Here is an 18,345-nt window from a genome sequence, read left to right on the forward strand (position 1 = left end):
AAAACTTGTGTAGCAAAATAATGCTATTAGCAGAGTTAAAAGACAAGCTCAGGGTGGCGGAGGGAATTATGACTCATGTAATCATAGACAAAGGGCTATTTTCCCTAGTACAGAAAAAGTTACTAGAACTCCAAGAAAAAAACCTAACAACCCAATACACAAACAGGCAAAGGATATAAACAGACCTTCACAGAAAGAAAAAAAAAGGTGGTGGGGACAAACAGCCCTTAAATATATGAAAAGATACTCTTACTGGAAAGAAAAATGCAGATTTAAAGTACCTTAAGATAACACATATTATGGTCAGATTGGCAGAAAACGAAAGTTTGACAACAGTCAGTTGGCAAGGCTGTGGGGAATAAGACACCCTCATTTGTGTTGGTGAGGGCAAACTGGTATATGCCTCATGGGATATACCCATCAAGTATCTATTATTTACCTTTTGACCCCAAAATCCCACTTTTGGAATTTTTCCAACATCTACCTATACATATATAAAAGAGTATATAAAAGAGCATTCATTATGGCATTGTTGTAATAGCAAAAAATAGGAAACATTTCAAGTGCCCATCAACAGAAGACTGGTAAAATGGATTATTTGTAGTTGTAGGGAAAGAGACAGAAACTCTCTAGGTATAATCTCCAAAATACATTGTCAAAGGAATAAATAAAAAGTAAACAAGCTTGTTTTTTAAAAAAATCTTGTTTTACACACAGGATGGTGTGTACAAGGTACTACCTTTGCTTAAGAGAGAGAGAGAAAATTAAGTAATCAGATATGTAGTTATACTAGTTTGTACTCAGAAACTCTGGAAGAATGAAGAATGAATGAAAGGGGTAACTTTTGAGTTGATGGAGAACAGAGCAGGGAAACAGGGTACATGTGAGATTTTCACTATAGACTTTAAAATATTGCTTTGATTAAAAAAAACCTGTAAATATATTACCTAGTAAAATAAATTCAAGGCTATTAGCAAAATAGAGGGCCTGGAGAATGCAATTACAACTTGAATACAAACTCTTAAGGAGACTCGAATCAAGCAGAGTTTTTAAAAAGGACTGATTTTTAGAACTTAAAATATGTCATTGTATTAGTTGAAGGGGAATAAATTCACTCTTGAGATTCAAATTTGCAGCCTGGAAGGTCAAAAAGAAATATCAAACCTCAGAGCAAAAGTACACCAAGACTGAAATAAAGAGGCCAAAGATAAACTGCAGGGGACCCAGTCGGGAGCACTCACATGCAAAGGAAAGAAAAGGTAAAAGAAACAATAATCAAGCAACAGGCTGGGCGCAGTGGCTTACGCCTGTAATCCCAGAACTTTGGGAGGCTGAGGCAGGTGGATCGCTTGAGCCCAGAAATTTAAGATCAGCCTGGGCAACATGGCGAAACTTTGTCTCCAAAAAATACAAAAAAAGTTAGCTGGGCATGGTGGCGTGTGCCTGTATTCCCAGCTTCTCAGGAGGCTGAGGTGGGAGGATCACTTGAACCCAGGAGGTGGAGGCTGCAGTGAGCGGTGATTGTGCCACAGCACTCCAGCCTGGGTGGCAGAATAAGACCCTGTCTCAATAAATAAACAAGCAAACAAACAATAATCAAATCAAGCAACAAATGGATGTTCCTAAGCTGAAAAAAGACCAGAGTCTACAGAGTGACAGGTTCTGTGAGCTCCAGATGAGGGTGCTGAGAAAAGAATCCCCGTCAAGGCATGTACTAAAGAATATGTGTTTGATTAGGAACCCCAGAGAAGAGATAGCTGCCAATAATGAAACGGAAAGTGTAACGGGAAGAAAAGGGAAATCGATAACCAGATCAGAGGGGAGAAAAACACAAGATAAACCAACAAATGTAAAATAAGCCAAAGGTAATTAAGTACAGTAGATCAATTGTTAAATGAAACATGAACAGACTGAATTCTCCCACCAAAAGACAAAGAGTCAGCTTGGGTTCAAAAATACAGTGATAGGCTGGGCGCGGTGGCTCACACCTGTAATCCCAGTACTTTGGGAGGGTGAGGCAGGTGGATCACTTGAGGTCAGGAGTTTGAGACCAGCCTGACCAATGTGGTGAAACCCTGTCTCTACTAAAAATACAAAAATTAGTTGGGCATGGTGGCGTGTGCCTGTAATCCCAGTTAATCAGGAGGTTGAGGCAGGAGAATCACTTGAACCTGGGAGGCGGAGGTTGCAGTGAGCCGAGATCGCACCACTGCACACCAGCCTGAGTGACAGAGCAAGACTCCGTCTCAAAAAACAAACAAACAAAAAAATGAAAATAACAAAAATACAGTGGTGACGGGCAACATGAAGAATCCTCATCTCTAAAAAAATACCAAAAAAAAAAAAAATAGCTGGGCATGGTGGCACACGGGCCTGTGGTCCCAGGTTCTCGGGGTGCTGAGGCGGGAGAATTGCCTCAGCCAGGGAGGTTGAGGCTGCAGGGAGCCATGATCACACCACTGCACTCCAGCCTGGGCAACAGAGGGAGACCCTGTCTCAAACAAAACAAAACAGTGATGTGACATATACAAGAAATTACTAGTTTCAAAAAATGATAATGGAAGAATATAAAAGAATGCTAAGCAAGTGCAAAAAAAAATAAAGTAAAATAAAGAGTGGTCATATTAACAATAGAAGGGCAAAATTTAAGGTTAAGCACTATAATAGGATAAAGAGGGACACCAAATAATAGAAAAGCACAATTTGTAACAACATGACAGAACACTCGAAATCCGAATGTTCCCGACAGCATCGTAGTTAAATATAAAAAGCAAAAACTAGGAAAAGCACCAGAAGAGCTTTATAGAGAAAATTTGAGTGGAAGGTTTAACATAACACATCTCTATCAGAATTAGAGTAAAAGACCCCTGCCCCCAAGCAAAGGATACAAAGGAAATGAAAGTTTGAATAATATAATCAATAAACTTGATTTGATGCAGTTAGGACCTTATATCCCTTAAATAGAAAATATGCATTTTTCCATCCAGGGATTAATATGCATTAATCCCAGCACTTTGGAAGGCTGAGGCGGGTGGCTCCCTTGAGGTCAGGAGTTCCAGAGCAGCCTGGCCAACATGGCAAAATCCCCTCTCTACTAAAAATACAAAAATTAGCTGGGCGTGGTGGCGCACACCTGTAATCCCAGCTACTCGGGAGGCGGAGGCAGGAGAATCGCTTGAACCCAGGAGGTGGAGGTTTCGGTGAGCCAAGACTGTGCCACTGCACTCCAGCCTGGGTGACAGAGTAAGACTCCATCTCAAAAAAAATAAAATTAAATTAAAAGTAAGAAAATATGCATTTTTCTTATATGTCTATGAAAAACTTAGAAAAATCATTTACTTGGTCACAAAGAAATTCATAATAAATTTTAAAAGTGGAGATTTTACACATCTGGAGAAAATGAATGCTTTCCTAGTAAAATATAAAATGGCCAAAATTAACTAGAAGGTGAGTAGAAACTTAACTAATTACCACTGATGAGAAAAAAAATCTGCTACTGAAAAAGGCACCAGGTCCAGAGGGTTTCATGAGAGGGAACTGTAGAAACCTTTTGAATTCATCTTTGCCAACACCTTCCTCCTCCAGGAAGCATTCCTGGATTTCCCTCTTGCCAACAAGATTCTGGGAGGATGGCTCCTCCAACATGCCCCCACAGCTCTTTGCAGATGCATCATGTCATATCATATCATAACTGCCATGCCATACCATATCATAATTGGATCTGCTGTTAAATTTCTCCTGGACAGTAAGCTACCTGAGGGCAGGAAGCACCCTTTATTTTTCATTGCTCCCTAGTGCCCAGTACAGCAGCTGACATTCACTGACTAGGTGAATATGGTAAGTGAAAAAGCAGAAGGCACAATCGTCATTACGTTGTAATGTCTCTATGGGAACTGCCCAAGACATACACATAAGAAGGCAGAATAAATGGCAAGAAACCAACATGCTCACAGTCATTCGATTGAGATTTCCTCCTGTTATTCAAATATTTGTAATGGAGTGAAGCTATTTTTATAGGGCGGGAAAGTAATTTACACATTTACTGGGCCAAGGAGGAGAAAGGAAGGGGGAGGCTGGGAGGATTCTGCAGGCAGGCCCTTCTGCTACCTCTGCTTCCTCTCTCTGGCCCAGCCCCTAGACAGACACGGAGGCCTAGACAGGGTCCCCTGCCCCACTCCCTTCATGCCTCACAGGGGACCCCCAGCCAGGAGAAGAGGAGGCAGGGTGGGTACCCACAGGGGCCTCAGCTGGACAGAAGGGTTCTGCGGGGCTCACCTTGCAACAGCTCTGCAAGTTCCCTCAACACCAGAATCCTTCTGCAATCTGGAAACAGAGCTTCCCAAATTTTAGCAAAAGCACCTGTGCCCCTATGCCCCTGTGCCCCAAAGCCCTAGTCCTGGCAGCCCTGTTTCCCCCTCAATATGAACCAACAGCCACTGACCTCTCACTCCCCAGCACAGATCCAGCTCCGAATCTCCCTAACATTCAGGCATGGAGCCCCGACCACATCCCTGGTCATCAGCTATGCCCTGGTCATGATCATGGACTTTCCCATTCCCCAGGACCTGGCACTGACCACCCATCCAGGCTGGCATTCAGAAGTACTGATGCCCACCCTTCCCTGTACTGGACATAGTCAGCTCTAAGAAGGCAGAGAAAATAGGTCTATGGGAGCTTAGCTATGAGGAGGCAAAGGCCTAAGAATGATATAATGGACTTTGGGGACTTGGGAGTGGGGGAAGGGTGGGAGGGGGGTGAGGGACAAAAGACTACACGTTGGGTACAGTGCACACCACTCGGGTGATGGCTGCACCAAAATCTCAGAAATCGCCACTAAAGAGCAAACACCACCTGCTCCCCACAACTATTAAAATAAAATAAACATAAAAAAATAGGTCTAGAGTGAGTTCAACTACTGAGGCCTGGGAAGGAAGTGAGGGGGCAGGTGGGGCCCATCTCAGGCCCCTGGGGCTGAAGGGAGCCAGGGACTAAAGAGGTGAGAACCAGGCGCAGGCTCCAGGGAGACCCCCAGAGACCATGTGGCCTGCAGGGGAGTTGGGGGGTGTGCAGGGAGATCTCTAGGGGGACAGCAATGTGGGGTGAGGGTGGGAGGGGGACCCAAGAAGCTGCTCTCTCCTAAGTCAGGTCCTAGGCAGGCAGAGGGGCTCCTGGGACAGCCTGGGACTGCAGGTGAGTCCCTGGGAGGGAGACAGCTGAGGTGGCTGCCCCAGCCGGGGGGTGGGGGTGAGGGTTGTTGGAGAAGGGAGTACAGGCAAGGGGCTAGCTGGAGTCCCCTCAATTTGGCCTCAGCTTCCTGCTATTACCAACGCCCCTTGCCAAAGGCCCCCTGGCTGGCCCCGAGTGGGGACAGGTGGGTCTGTCCCGAGGCCAGTTTCTTTCTCTCAATCACAGCGGCCTCGGGCTGCCCTTGGAGTTTGTCCTAGGAAGTGGGTGCTGGGCCTGGATCCAGAGAGGAGGGGCCCCCAGGTGGGTTTTAGGATTCGGGAAAGGGAGGGGAGAGAGTGGAGAAACTGCTGTGGCCGCCCTCTAGTCCCTCAGGGGCAAGGGCTCACTCACAGTTCCCAGTGGAGGAGGAGGAATGAGGGCCCCGGGCTCCTTCCAGTCGGGGCTGCCTGCTCAGGTGCGGCGTCTCCAGGGTTGCTTGTATAAGAAGGTGCAGCGGCCCGGCTGGAACTTCCCTCCCAGCGGCCAATGCCCCAGCAGCAGGGGCGGGCTCCAGGCCAGCTCCACCTGCCTGGGCCTTCCCACCTCTGGGCGTGGATGGTGACCACACCCTGAAATCCCAGAGCCACGGGAAGAGTCTCAGAGGCCCCTTTATTGCACTGCCTTTGGCCTGGCTTCCCAGCGCTCCCGGAGTGGCCTCTTTGCGGGAGAGGAGGAGTCCTCCCTGCTTACCTCCCCATCTCCCTCTCTCCCCTCAGAAGGGTTTGCTTCTGCCCTCTCCTGGGCAGCAAGAGAACAGGAGACGTCCCTTTCCTGGGACATCATCAACTCTCCCACCACAGGGCTGGGCACACAGGATGCTCAGAAGAAGGAGCGCTTGCTTGCCTTCGGCTTGTACTGTTCTTGCCGAGGGGAACAGGGTGGCCAACCCTAAAGGCCACCTGGCTGAAACTGAACCTGCTGGCCAGGGTGGGGCTTGGAGTCAGGGGGCCTGGAACTGTCCTGGACACAGCCACTTCCTGGCTGTGTGACCTTTGTCCTGTCACTAAACCTCTCTGAACCTCTGTTTGTACTCAGGGCAAATGGAGGTGCCTATGCCTGCCTTCCAAGCTGCTGGGAGTTTAACCCTGGGTACAAGCCTTTGAGCAAGAACCCACAGGATTCTTAGCCCCTTTGGGACTGCGTCTTACCACACTTTGTCCCCAGTGTCCAGCATGGTGACCAGCCCACCCCAAGTACTCAATATGTGCGATTAGAGTGCATGGGGAGTGACAAGGCTGTAAAACACCATCCATGGCAGGAGCTCCTCTGTTCTAGGGGTCCCTGGCCCTGCCCAGTAGCCTGCCCTAAGCCCTGAGCTGCCGCCTGACAGACGGGAGTCCCTACACACTCCCCAGTGTCCCCGTGCCATGCCATCCCCACATCCTGCTCCCTCTGTTCTGCACCCACTTTCTTCTGAGATCCCTTCTCAGCAACGACCTCCTCCCCATCTTCAGCCTCCCCATCTCCTGCCCACACACCTGAACCTGGGGACGGTTCCATCCATGACCTACACCCCCTCTGGCCACACTGTGTCCCTGTCTCTCCTTCTGCCTGTTGTCTACACGCTCAATTCGCACCCTCACTTCACTCCTGACCACACTGCCCTCTGCCTTCAGCACCCCCTGACCAGCTGAGCTTCTAGTGGCCACTTCGGATAAGTGTTATATGGCCTTTCTCTCACATGCCCTTCCTGTGCGTCCTTCTTCTGGACACTTCTTGTCCTCTGAGCCACCACTCTCATGCTTCTCTTCCCTTTGTCTGGCACCTAAATCCAGGCAGGCCCCACCTTTCTCCACCCCACTCTTCCCCAAGTGCTCCCCACCCCCACTCAGTAAGCAGCACCACTGTCTGCCCACAAGTGCCAGCTAGGAATCTAGAACTCAACCCGATTTCCCTCCCACCTCCCTCAGCCCCCAGACCCTGCCCATCCATCTCCCAAACCTCTGTTACCACAACATGCCCATGAGATCACCAAGAGCTTTGGCCATTCTTGAAGCCCTGGCCACAGGGATTTTTTTCTCAATCCCACTCCTGTCTCTGCTAAAAGCCTCACAGCAGCTGCAGGATAATGTGCACATTCCTGGCAAGGGCCCATGAGGCCCCGCCTGGGTGGGCACCCACTCCCAACCTTACGCTCCACTCCTGAGCCCCGGCCCCATGTCTTCTCTTTTTGGCCTCCTATCCAAGAGGGTGGGTGGCTGTGCCTCAGTCCTCTCTAGATCCGAAGGCTCACCAGGGCTTGGCAGGTATTCAGCTAGTTCATGCCTAATGAACAAGTGAATGGGCCTGGAGGATCATGGTGGGGAAATGCCACCTGGGACAACTAAGGGCAGGGGTGGGGTTCCCTTGGGGGGGCAGGACCAACTCCCTACCCTGGACTTTGTTGGAGGTGGAGCACCAGGGAGACCCACAGCTGCCTCTTGAATAAAGCTCCGTGGCAGGGAACGTGGTATTATTGCACCCATCGCACAGGGGAGGAAACAGGACCCGAGATGCAAAGTGACTTGTGGAGCTCACACAGTGAATTAGGGCCACAAGTGGGGCCAGGGAGCTGCCTGTCTCTGGCCAATGTCCTAGTTCCCCCCCGCCCCCGGTAAGTCCCCTGCCCTCATCACCTGTGCCCCTCCCCCATACGCCACTGCAACTGGAAACCTGCTGGGAGCTGGAGGAAGGATGGGCAGAGGGGCCACCTGGCAGGCGCCCTGGCAGCCAGGGTGATCTGTCTTCTCAGGAGATGTCAGGACCTGGGCAGTCTCCTTTCTCTTTGGTCCTGGGGCCTGGGGTGTTGGCCCTTGGGCAGACCTACAGAGGCCTGGCTCATAGGTAAGGGGCTACCGCACCTCCGCCCTCCTCAGCACACACTCTCTGTGCACTCTGTCTGAGCCAGACCCTGGGCCAGATGCGAGGTTCAAAGAGCAAGGCCATTCCCCCACCTCCAGGGGCTCCGCTCAGACGGGCAGGCACCCTCCCACCGTCACCAGGACAGAGAATGTGGAGAGGCCGGGAAGTGCGCCACCGGGCGCCTGCGCAGGAAACGCAGGGGCGCTGCGGAGGAAGAGCGCTGGCATCCAGCCATCCATCCCAGAGAAGCTGCCTGGCCGGCTGGCAGGGGCGCGAAACAGGAACCAGCCGCGGTCTCCAGCCCCGCCCGCCGGGTGCCGTTTTCCACCCTGGCCACAAGGCGGCGGGCTGCCGCTGTAGGAGCCGGAGTGAAGGCGGCACAGACCCAGGGAAGCCAAACGAGGATGACCCAGTCTGGGTGGACCCTCTACTGCTGCCAAGGGCTTCGAAGCCTTACCTCGTTTAAGGCTCACAACCCTAATCCTTAGGTATTGTGCTTATACCAGAGGACGCTGGGCCTGGGGGAGCGTCCTCGCGTGTAAGTTAAGTGGCTGTCAGCAGCTGGCAGGTGACCCAGCAGAGTCCAGTTCCCCTTTCCCTAGTCTCGAAACCTGAGCTCTGCATTGTAACGAGTCGGGCCAAGGGAACATCCAGCAGCGGGCCTACGGAGGCGTGTCTCCTTCGTCTGGGCATCCCGGACTCAGTCCTGGCACATGGTGGGCATCAATGTTCATGGTAATGACATCAAGCACAGCGAAAGAAATCAGAGGCTCCCAAGGTTCAGAGGTCATCTGTCCATCCCCTCCCTTTGTGCTAAAGAACAAACCGAGACCCTGAGAGAGGAAGAGAACTGCCTCTAGATCATCACACGGCCGGTGGCAGATGGCAGAACGGTTCTAAGCATCCTTTTTTCCTCCTCGGGCTGCCCCTCCCTGAAAAGTTCCTAAAGTTTACAATGTCAGAGTCGCCCAGAGTGTTCTGAGGATGCGAAAGTGTTTGTAAAACGTGCTGTATTTTCGATTTCCCAGATTAACACAACTGGATTCTGAAGAGGGGAAAAAACAACCTCACTTAACACGTCTTTCTGAAACAAACCCATCAGGAGTTCTTTAAAAAAAAAAAAAAAAAAAAAAGGGAACTGAAATGCTGGAAGCACCCTCAAAGGAAAGCAGACGCCTGACTTTCACATCCACCCTCTCATCTGACCCCAGGCTCCTTGAGCTGGCGGCAGGCCCGCAATCCCCCGTTCCGTGCCCAGATGCACTTCGGAATATAGAACAGCTGGGACTTGGAAAGATAATATGTGGCACTCACCTGCTGTAGGTTACATAACCTCCCAGCAGGGCTTGGGGCAGCAGCCGGCCATCGAGCTCATTTGCATTTCTGCAGCAAAACATGAATATTCACACAAGTGCGATAAATAAAGACCAACAGCCTCACATCAGTTCAAGCGCAATTTTGCCACCAATTTGATTACGAAAAACCCTTCGGGCTTCCAGGGAGCTTTGGAGCCTGGGAATTGCAGATGAGGGATGGGGGCCTGCACTGTTTTGCGGTTGGGGAGAGGGAGCTCATCCGAAGTCTTCCGACAGAGGTGGGCGCGCGGTCCTCAGCGAGCCTCCCCGCCTCCGCGCCCGGGGTCGTACCTGCTTCACGATCTCCTACCGCGGCGGGCCGCGCACCTCCTGGATGGCCTCTTAGATGTTCTCTGAGTCGCTGCGCGCCAGGGGCAGCAGGCACACCCAGGAGCCCGCTACGCTGCAGGTCTTGAAGCTGCCGCTGCTTCCGAGGTGGCCGGCGGGAGGCGAGACGGCGGCGCGCGTCAGGTCGTCCAGGGACTGCGCGGGCCGCACGGGCGCCGTGGGCCGCAGGTACAGGCAGGCGGGCAGGCCGGGCGCCAGGCTGCTGCGCTGGCTCGCGGCGCGGCGCTGCGCAGGGCGGCACAGGGAGCTGGCCCCGCCTCGGGGCTCCACGCGGGGGCCGTTGGGGCCCGCTGCCGCCGCCGCCGCGCTCATGAACCGGTAGTCGTAGGCGAACGGCTCAGGGGCTGCGGGTCCCAAGGTGGGGACCTGGCGGCGCGTCAGTGGCAGGGTTGCCCAGCGCAGGCAGCTTGCGCACGTACGGCGCGGGCAGGTAGAAGGGGCGGCCGCCGGGCTTGCGCCGCACGTGCCACCAGTGCTCAGTGCTCTGTGCTGCGCCGCAGCGGCCGGTAGCGCTCATTGGGCCGCATAGCCACGCGGCGCCCGTCCTTGCCGGTGTACTCGAAGGGGTGCTCCACCAGTACGTACACGTCTCCCTCCACGTCCGCCGCCATCGCGGCCGCGGCGTTTTCCTGCAGGCAACAAGGAGGAGGGCCGCGGAAGTCAAGACCACTGAGCCCGGAATAGCCCCGCACTCGAGGACAGACTTGGGTTCGAGTCCCGATGCTGCACTTGCCGTTCGCCTTCGGGCCTCAGTTTTCCCATTTCTAAAATGGGAACTTGCATAAAATCACATCTAAGGCTTCCATTCTTACACTCACATCTAAGGCTTCCATTCTTACACTCAGTGCTGGAATTAGGACAACCCTTTCATTCCGTGGGGTTGATTATAAGATTTGAGCCTCGCTTCAGTCCTGTGGTGGGGAAGATTGTGGGTAGTCTTGGTCCAAATCGACTGCGAGGGAAACCTTGGCTTTAAAACGAGGGGTGATTACCTGCTCTAAGGTCGACACCACGCTTGCTTGATAGTTGACCGAGCCTTAGTTTTCCCGTCAGTCAAGTGGGAAGAGCAGCCCATTTCCTGCTGCTCCCCGGGCCCTGTCCCGCCTGGACTCCTCCCGCCCGCAGAGAATCCGCAGAGGGTCCCGTAGCACCGCCTCCCTCCAGGAGCCTGCGCCCCGGCCCCGGGGTCAGGGTTGGGATGCGGGCTCTGCAGGCGCCCCGGCGAACAGCTCTAGCTGGAGGCTGTCCCTGTCCCGCTTAGTCCAAGGGCCTTGGTGTGGGGGCCTCCGCTGTCAAGGCGGGGAAACCGGTTCTCTCGGTTTCCCTCTCCTTCCCCAGCGGCTTCAACGCAGACGTGAGCCCGAGCCCGGCCCGCCCCCGCCGCCTGCTCTCCGGCTCTCACGCCGCCCCCCGAGAAGGGCTGCCCACCTGCCCTGTGACCCCTACAGTGTCCCCACGAGAGTGGCCCCTGGAGAATGCACTCCGAGACAGTGACTGTACGTGCGGAGTCCCAGAGCAGGGACCCCCAAAGCTCTCCGGAGTGGTCACAATCCCCGGTCCCGCCCCGGCTCGGTGTGTCAGGGATGGGGGAGAGCCTAACTAAATCTGCCGGCGCCCCTCCACCAAAGCCATGAGTCGGTGGTCTTCTCCGGAAGTGCATGGCCCCTCCAAGCTCCCACACTGACCACATCTCCTCCTGCCTCCTAAGGTGACCCAGGCCAAGGGCCAGGAGACCGCCGCTTGCCGAGGCTGAGGGAGCGAAGGAGCAGGGTCCAACTGGGACTCCCGTAGGGCTCCTTCGCCACTTTCTCAAGCGTTCCTCGACGAGGAAAGGGTATACACTGAGTCACTAAGCACACTGGGCCCCGGAGGCGCGGTCATCGAGCTGCCCAGAGACAGTAAACCCCAAGGTGGACACTGCCCCGGCGCCCCTTCCCCCTGGACCCCGCAGCGCACTCACGTCGGCTGGGCGGGCCTCAGGGAGCCCAAGGGCCGGGTGGGCGGAGCCGGCAGGTTAGGCCCCCACCATCGCCTTGGGCGGGGCTTCCAGCGGGGGGCCCGAGAGGTTGAGCGGAATCGGAGCTGGCAACGGCAGCGAATAGGGACAGGGACGCTCAGGAGTGCTGTCACCCATACCCAAAGCAGCTGTGTCTGGGAGGGGCGAGGAGGAGCCAGAATGCCTCTGCTGGGGACCTTGGGGGGCATTGGGACGAGGCCTGGAGCAGAAGGCCGGGGCCGGGAGCCAGGAAGGCTGCGTCTGAAGGGGCGCTGGCTGGTCGCTAGCGGAGCCCAAGGAGGGTGGGCCTCCCCTGCCCCGCCTTCCCCCTTCCCTTCTCCCCCGGGGATTTGCTGTCCCGGAGTCCCTGCGTCCCTCCCGCCCGCGGCTCTGGGAATGCCGGGTTAGGACTGGTTGTCTAGTGCGGGCGTTCCCGTTCGCGGGGAGGTCATTTGCACCCTGAATCACCCACTGCGAGCCCTTCCAACCGGATTGCAGACCTGCCCGCTCCGGGCCCACCTCCCCCACCAGGGCCTTTCCCGGCGCAACCCGGCCGGGCCTGGAAAAACTCCGAGCGGGATTCCCAGCGCAGGGACGCCCACCGGAGCGCAATGTCTCGGGCTGGATAAGAAGGGGACCCGGCCACAGCTCCTTCGCCGACCTGCGGGAACACAGAGAGGGGAGGGATTGGTGGGGGCCGAGAGGATCCCTGGAGCGCGAGAGCGCACCCGTCGCCAGGAGGTCCCCTGCGTCCACCGCCCAGGCGACGCAAGCTACAGCGGCGTCAACGCCTGGGTCGGCGCTAGGGGCCTGGGCCTGCTCCCCTCCCGCCTCCAGATGGAGGGCAGCCCTTCACCTACCTTCTCTTCCCCGTGGGATGCGGCCCGCGCATCTCCCGCCCCAGCACGGAGACAAGGGGAGCAGGCGCGCGGAGCTCCCAGGTGCGGACCCGCCACCTGCCGCACCCTTCCATCCCCAACCCTGCCCCTTTCCCCACCCCCACCCCACCTCCCACCTCAACCCCCGCTCGGCGGCCCACTGCCTGCCCAGGCACCTCGGGGCGTCCGCTCGCCGGCCTCGTCTCCACTTGTCCCGGCAGGCTTGCGTGGGCTCGGCGTCCCGCGCTCCCTCCTCGACCGCGCGGCTCCGGCGCTGCCAGGTTTCCTGTATAACAGTATAACCAGGGAGGCACCCGCGGAGAGCGCCCGGCAGAACTTCCTCCCGGACTGGGGCTGGGCTGCGGTTGCGAGAGACAATCCCCGGCGTCCTGGCTTCCTGTCGCCTCTGGGCCAGGCCCGCGCCTGAAGACGGAAGATGCCACCCCCTCCCCTGCATTTCCCGGGATCCTGGGCCACACCCGGGATCCCTGGCTGTCTCCAGGGAGGAAGAGGCCGCGGGGCTGAGATGGTGGGACTGGGGATGGCGGGAGCCTCCCCCGCAGCTTCTCCTGGCCAGATTGCCCTCCCACCATCCCCCACTCCCTCTTGATCCTTTCGAGGAAAGAGGGCCACCCTCCAATCCGTCCACAGGGTAAGCTCAGAACAACCTCCTAGAGGCCAGGAGTCCAGCCCCAGGGCCCTCTGCCTTGGGGGTCTTCTTTTGGGATTTATCTGCCTCTCTGGACAAGCTGCCTCGCCCTGATTTGAGCCTGCACTCACTCCACACCTCACAAGCCACAGCCCCAGCAGACCCCCTGCCCTCAGCGGCCCCAAGGAACAGTTGTGCCTGTGGACCTGGCTGTGTGTGCCAAGAGCTGGCTGATTCAGGCCAGTGTTCTGGGAGGAAGAGAAGCCCACACCCCAGGCCATGGCCCCTCTTGACTCCACCTCCTGGGGGCCCAGGGTTGGGTGGGAAGCTGAATCTGGCCACACTCGTTCTGGAACTCCCTTACCTCTGTATCTTTGCCCCTGCTAGGCGTCGCCCACCCGTGAGTCCACACTTCCTCTGAGAATCTCAGTGTGTCTGAGGCCTGGTGGCACCTTGGGACCCTCCAGGGTGGGCACACAGCGGAACTCAGCATTGGTCTTTGGTGCCCGACATGCTTAGAAAATAGTGACAGAAGGAAATCTTCTCTCCCTCCCTAACTTTTAGGTCTCTCCACCTGCAGCACAGCCAGGCAGCGGTTGGCAGTAGTGATGGTCTTTGCGTGGGGTCAGGCAGGTATGATGCCCCACTCTGCTGCTTGGTGGCTGGTAGGCCGTGGGAGTTCTGCCTTATCTCTGCAGCTCAGCTTTCTTTCCTATCAATAGTAACACCCACTTCACTGGATTATTGGGAAGATTAAATGAGGTCCACTAAGCAGTGCTTACCACATGCGCAGCGCACACCATATATCAGCTGTTTTTTTGTTTTTTTTTTTTTTTTTTTTTTTGAGATGGAGTCTGGCTCTGTCACCCAGGACACAGAGTCTGGACTGCAGACACAGTCTGGAGTTCAGCGGCACAATCTCGGCTCACTGCAACCTCTGTCTCTGGGTTTAAGTGATTCTCCTGCCTCAGCTTCCTGAGTAGCTGTGATTACAGGCACCCATCATCATGCCCAGCTAATTTTTGTATTTCTGTAGAGATGGGGTTTCTCTGTGTTGGCCAGGCTGGTCTTGAACTCCTGACCTCAAATGATTGGACTGCCTCAGCCTCCCAAAATGCTGTTACAGGCGTGAGCCACCGTGCCTGCCTATATCAGCTATTATGACACTTTTATTATGTGATGAGCTCTTGGGGGTTGGACTGGAATCTCCAAACCACCCGTCCTCCTTCAGGCAGAAGAGAAGGGGAAGTCTCAGCTACTCCAGAGGCTGAGACAAGAGAATTGCTTGAACCTGGGAGGCGGAGGTTGCAGTGAGTTGAGATCACGCCACTGCACTCCAGCCTGGGCGACAGAGTGACTCCGTCTCAAAAAAACAAACAAAAAAAATATGGGGGAGAAGGGGAAACAAGTGCCCTCAGAGGCGCTTTGCTGAGGATGGAGAGGGGCTGAGCCCACTGGCAGGGCAGAACCAGGTCACATGCCATGGCCCTACACTGGGCCTCCCTCCCCCAGTTTCTCTTCTATTCTCTGGGCCTACCATCTACTGTCCTTGGGGGAAGCTGCGGCACCTAGATGGGCAGAGGGTGCCAACTTGTAATCTGAAAGGGGCCTTCAAGGGCAGGAAATCACAGATCTGAATGTTGTCTGTTTCCGTCCCATTTTACCGCAATCTGATTTCCCTGAGAATTAGTCTGTTTCCAAGGGCGCCTTCGGGAAGAATCCTCACAGGCCCAAGCCCTCCCCAGGCCAGACTCCTGCCCACTCAGGGACGGGGCAATGAGGGCTCTGACCAGGCCAGGCTTGTCGTGGAGCGTTAACGTGGGCCATGGCGGTGCATAACCCAGCTCCCGGCTTAGGAGGCATTCGCGTCTGGACACAGGTATGCGCCATGACCGGGAGAAGCTGTGCACAGCCTCCACCTGCCTGCCACCATCGCCTCTGTTCTGCTGCACAGGCATCCAGCTCCAAAGCTGGGTGGGTGACTCAGCAGCCGATTGCCCCCAGGGAGGGGTGGGGGTGGGCTCATCTCTGACAGTGACATGCGGCTCTCCACCTGAGGCCTCAGACTCCAAGCTGAGCGCAGGTAAGGCAGCTAGGACTGAGGGCCTGCTAGGTCCAGGAGAGGTGGGGGAAGACGACAGAGAGACCAGCAAACCCACATTTCCCTGAAGCCTGGAGGGTCTGAACTTTACTTCAAAAACAATTCCAGGCTCCCACCCCAGCCCCAAGGCCCCTTCAAAGGCAGTCCTGCTCCGGGGAAGTTCTTCAGTCTCCCGTGTCCTGGCTGGGCAAGTTCACTGATGCTGTGGGAATTCATGGCTTTGTGAGGCGGCAGCTGCATCCACAGGGCAGCTCCCCCGCACGCCCTGCACAGCTTAGGGCGAAGGACCAGGTCACTTCTCCACAGTGCAGGGCGCGGCTGCCTGCCTTCTCTGGGGTCCTGCCTATCTGTGCCCTGGCAGGGGTCAGTCAGGCAGAGAGTGTGACCCCGGGCACCCACCAAGGTGGGCCTGGAACATCTGCAGCAGTGCCCCTGTCTGTAGGGGGTGAGGAGCACACGGGGATCGGGGGTGGGCAAGACGGCGACTCTCCCTAAACTGAGGAGGGCTCAAAGTGCTGACAGTGCTGGTTTCCAATCATTTCTCCTTCTCTTAATGGGGCCGAGGCCCCAGGCTAGAGAAGAGCTAGGGGCTCTGACGCTGAGAAAGGGGTGGGCTCAGCAGGTGAGACGCACTGGGGTGGGGAGTAAAGAGGAGACAGGAAGTGGGGTCACCAGGACTGGCCCTGCCCTGCCAAAGGGCAGTTTGGCATTGGCAGTGAGGGCCAGGAAAGGCACTGGGTGGGCCCACAGGCCCTGTCCCAGCAGTGGCCTGCCCGCCAGCCACCCGCTGCCTCTAGGCCAGGCCTGAGTGGCTCCTGTGCATCCGCTGGAGGTGAAAATGTCTGGATTTCATGGGTGACTCGCATAGGGTCAAGAATAAAAAAATACTTTCTGTTGAAATATGAATGGGAAAAACCCACCTTAAAAAACGAGACCTTTTAATCAGGAATGTGGAATTGAAAATGTTCCCCAAGTCCCCTTTCCACAGTGTTTGGGCAGCCCTAATGGAGGTGCCAGGATGCTGGTGAGCTATGGCCTGGTGAGTAAAAGGCCCTGTCTGCCCCGAGACAGGGAGCATCTGGTGGTGGCCACGCCTCCTGTAGCAAAGGGGTGGGGGGAGGGCCAGGGGACATCACGGGACTTCCTGGGCTTTCTCTGGGAGGCCGGTGCTCTGGTCACATCTGAGGGTCTTCCTGACAAGGGGACACAGCTGTGACACGGTGAGTATCCTGGGATGATAGCAAACCCAGCTGGGATGGCTGAGCCACACTCACCCCTGGCCTTCAGAGCGGGGTCAGCAGAGGGGCATCAGGCGAAAACGTTCTGTTCCTGGTACTTGTGTCAGCGAGCACAGCAGGGGCAGCCCTTCTTCACCACAGCCTGGCAGCTCTGGTGGAAGACGGTCTTGCACTCGGCACACCTGGGGAGAGAGCAGCACGCCTGCTGGTGCTGGCTGGGCCGGAGGTTGACCTGTGGCCACGCTGGCCAGCACTTTTGACCAGAACCCACAATACAGCTGTGACATACTGTGTAACCCATGCACGCACACCGTGCCTCTCCATCCCATAACAGGAGATTCTCGAAACAGTGCTTACCCATACGTCACACAATGCACACTGATATTCTCTGTCCTATTGCATTTTTTATAAATGCTGCTTGAGATTCATTAAAGATTTCTTACCTATATTTTAAAAAGCATTTACTTATTTATTTATTTATTTTTGAGACAGAGCCTTGCTCTGTTGCCCAGGCTGGTGTGAGGCTCACTGCAACCTCTGCCTCCCAGATTCAAGCAATTCTCCTGCCTCAGCCTCCCAAGTAGCTGGGATAACAGGTGCCCACCACCACACCTGGCTTACTTTTGTGTTTTTAGTGGAGACGGGGTTTCACCATGTTGGCCAGGCTGGTCTCAAACTCCTGACCTCAAGTGATCCACCCACCTTGGCCTCCCAAAGTGCTGGGATTACAGGCGTGAGCCACCGCACCCGGCCAAGACTGTATAATTTTAAAAACTCACCCCCAGGCCCATTCAGGGCTGAATCCTGGCCAGTGGACACCGATAAAAAAAGAACTAATGTTCCCAATTCAGTTTTCCACTCCCACATGGGTGGCAGGAAGGTCTGGATGAATTTTTCCATCGAGAGGTTGCTGATAATGAGCAATAACTGGGAACAAGAGGGATCATTTCAACAACCAAGGCAGTAGCAGTGGCAGTGGCAGCTACCACCCACCAGGTGCCCACTTTGTGCCTGGTCTCATGCAACAGCACAGGGCGGTAACTCATACAACCCTCCTCAACCCATGCATACACTGAGGCGCCAGGAGGCTCCACTCAGAGAGCTGGCAGCCACCTCTTCTTTAGGAAGACAGATGGTTCTGTAGAGGCAGAGGAGTCCTGGGAGAGCTTGTCTTGGCCCCTGAGCTGGTCCGGAGCTGGCCATGACTGCCCAGGTCATGGGCTGCCCCGAACAACTGCACCGCCCCTTGGCACGGCACAAAGCAGATGTTCAATACGTTCCTGCCCATAGAGCGAGGCCTGCTGCCCTGCGTGCTTGGGCCAGGCTGTGGGTGTGGGGAAGGGTGGGGCTGGGAGGTGGTTGGCTGGGTGTCCCGCATGCCTGACTGTGGTGTCAGACTCAAAAGGGAAGATGATGTCATGGTGCTGGCAGATCTGGCAGATGAAGCCGCGCTGGGTGCACAGGTCGCAGTGGTAGACATGCTGGGAGGCAAATTCAATCAGGGCCTTGAGGAATCCTTCATACACCCTGTCTGCGATCTGCGGAGGGCAAGTAGGAATCCTTCTTACACCCTGTCTGCGATCTGCGGAGGGCTGGTAAACTGAGGCCCTAGGCCTTTCAAGCAGCTGCACTGAGGCGCCATGGCACCCTGCCTGGAGAACTACCCCCAGTTTCCATGCGGGCAAGAAAAGAAAACCTCCCTGAATCAGGCTG

At 55.5% G+C, this 18,345-nt stretch overlaps 2 pseudogenes; both read right to left on the minus strand.

The window, feature by feature from the left end:
* Positions 1 to 9,403, minus strand: part of LOC100433039 (importin subunit alpha-1-like) — a 30,607-nt pseudogene extending 21,204 nt beyond the window's left edge.
* Positions 8,175 to 17,078, minus strand: LOC112129701 (collagen, type I, alpha 1a-like; annotated as a pseudogene).
* Positions 17,079 to 18,345: the final 1,267 nt, after the last annotated feature.

This window comes from Pongo abelii, chromosome 19 (assembly GCF_028885655.2).
Source record: "Pongo abelii isolate AG06213 chromosome 19, NHGRI_mPonAbe1-v2.0_pri, whole genome shotgun sequence".
Classification (NCBI taxonomy): Eukaryota; Metazoa; Chordata; class Mammalia; order Primates; family Hominidae; genus Pongo; species Pongo abelii.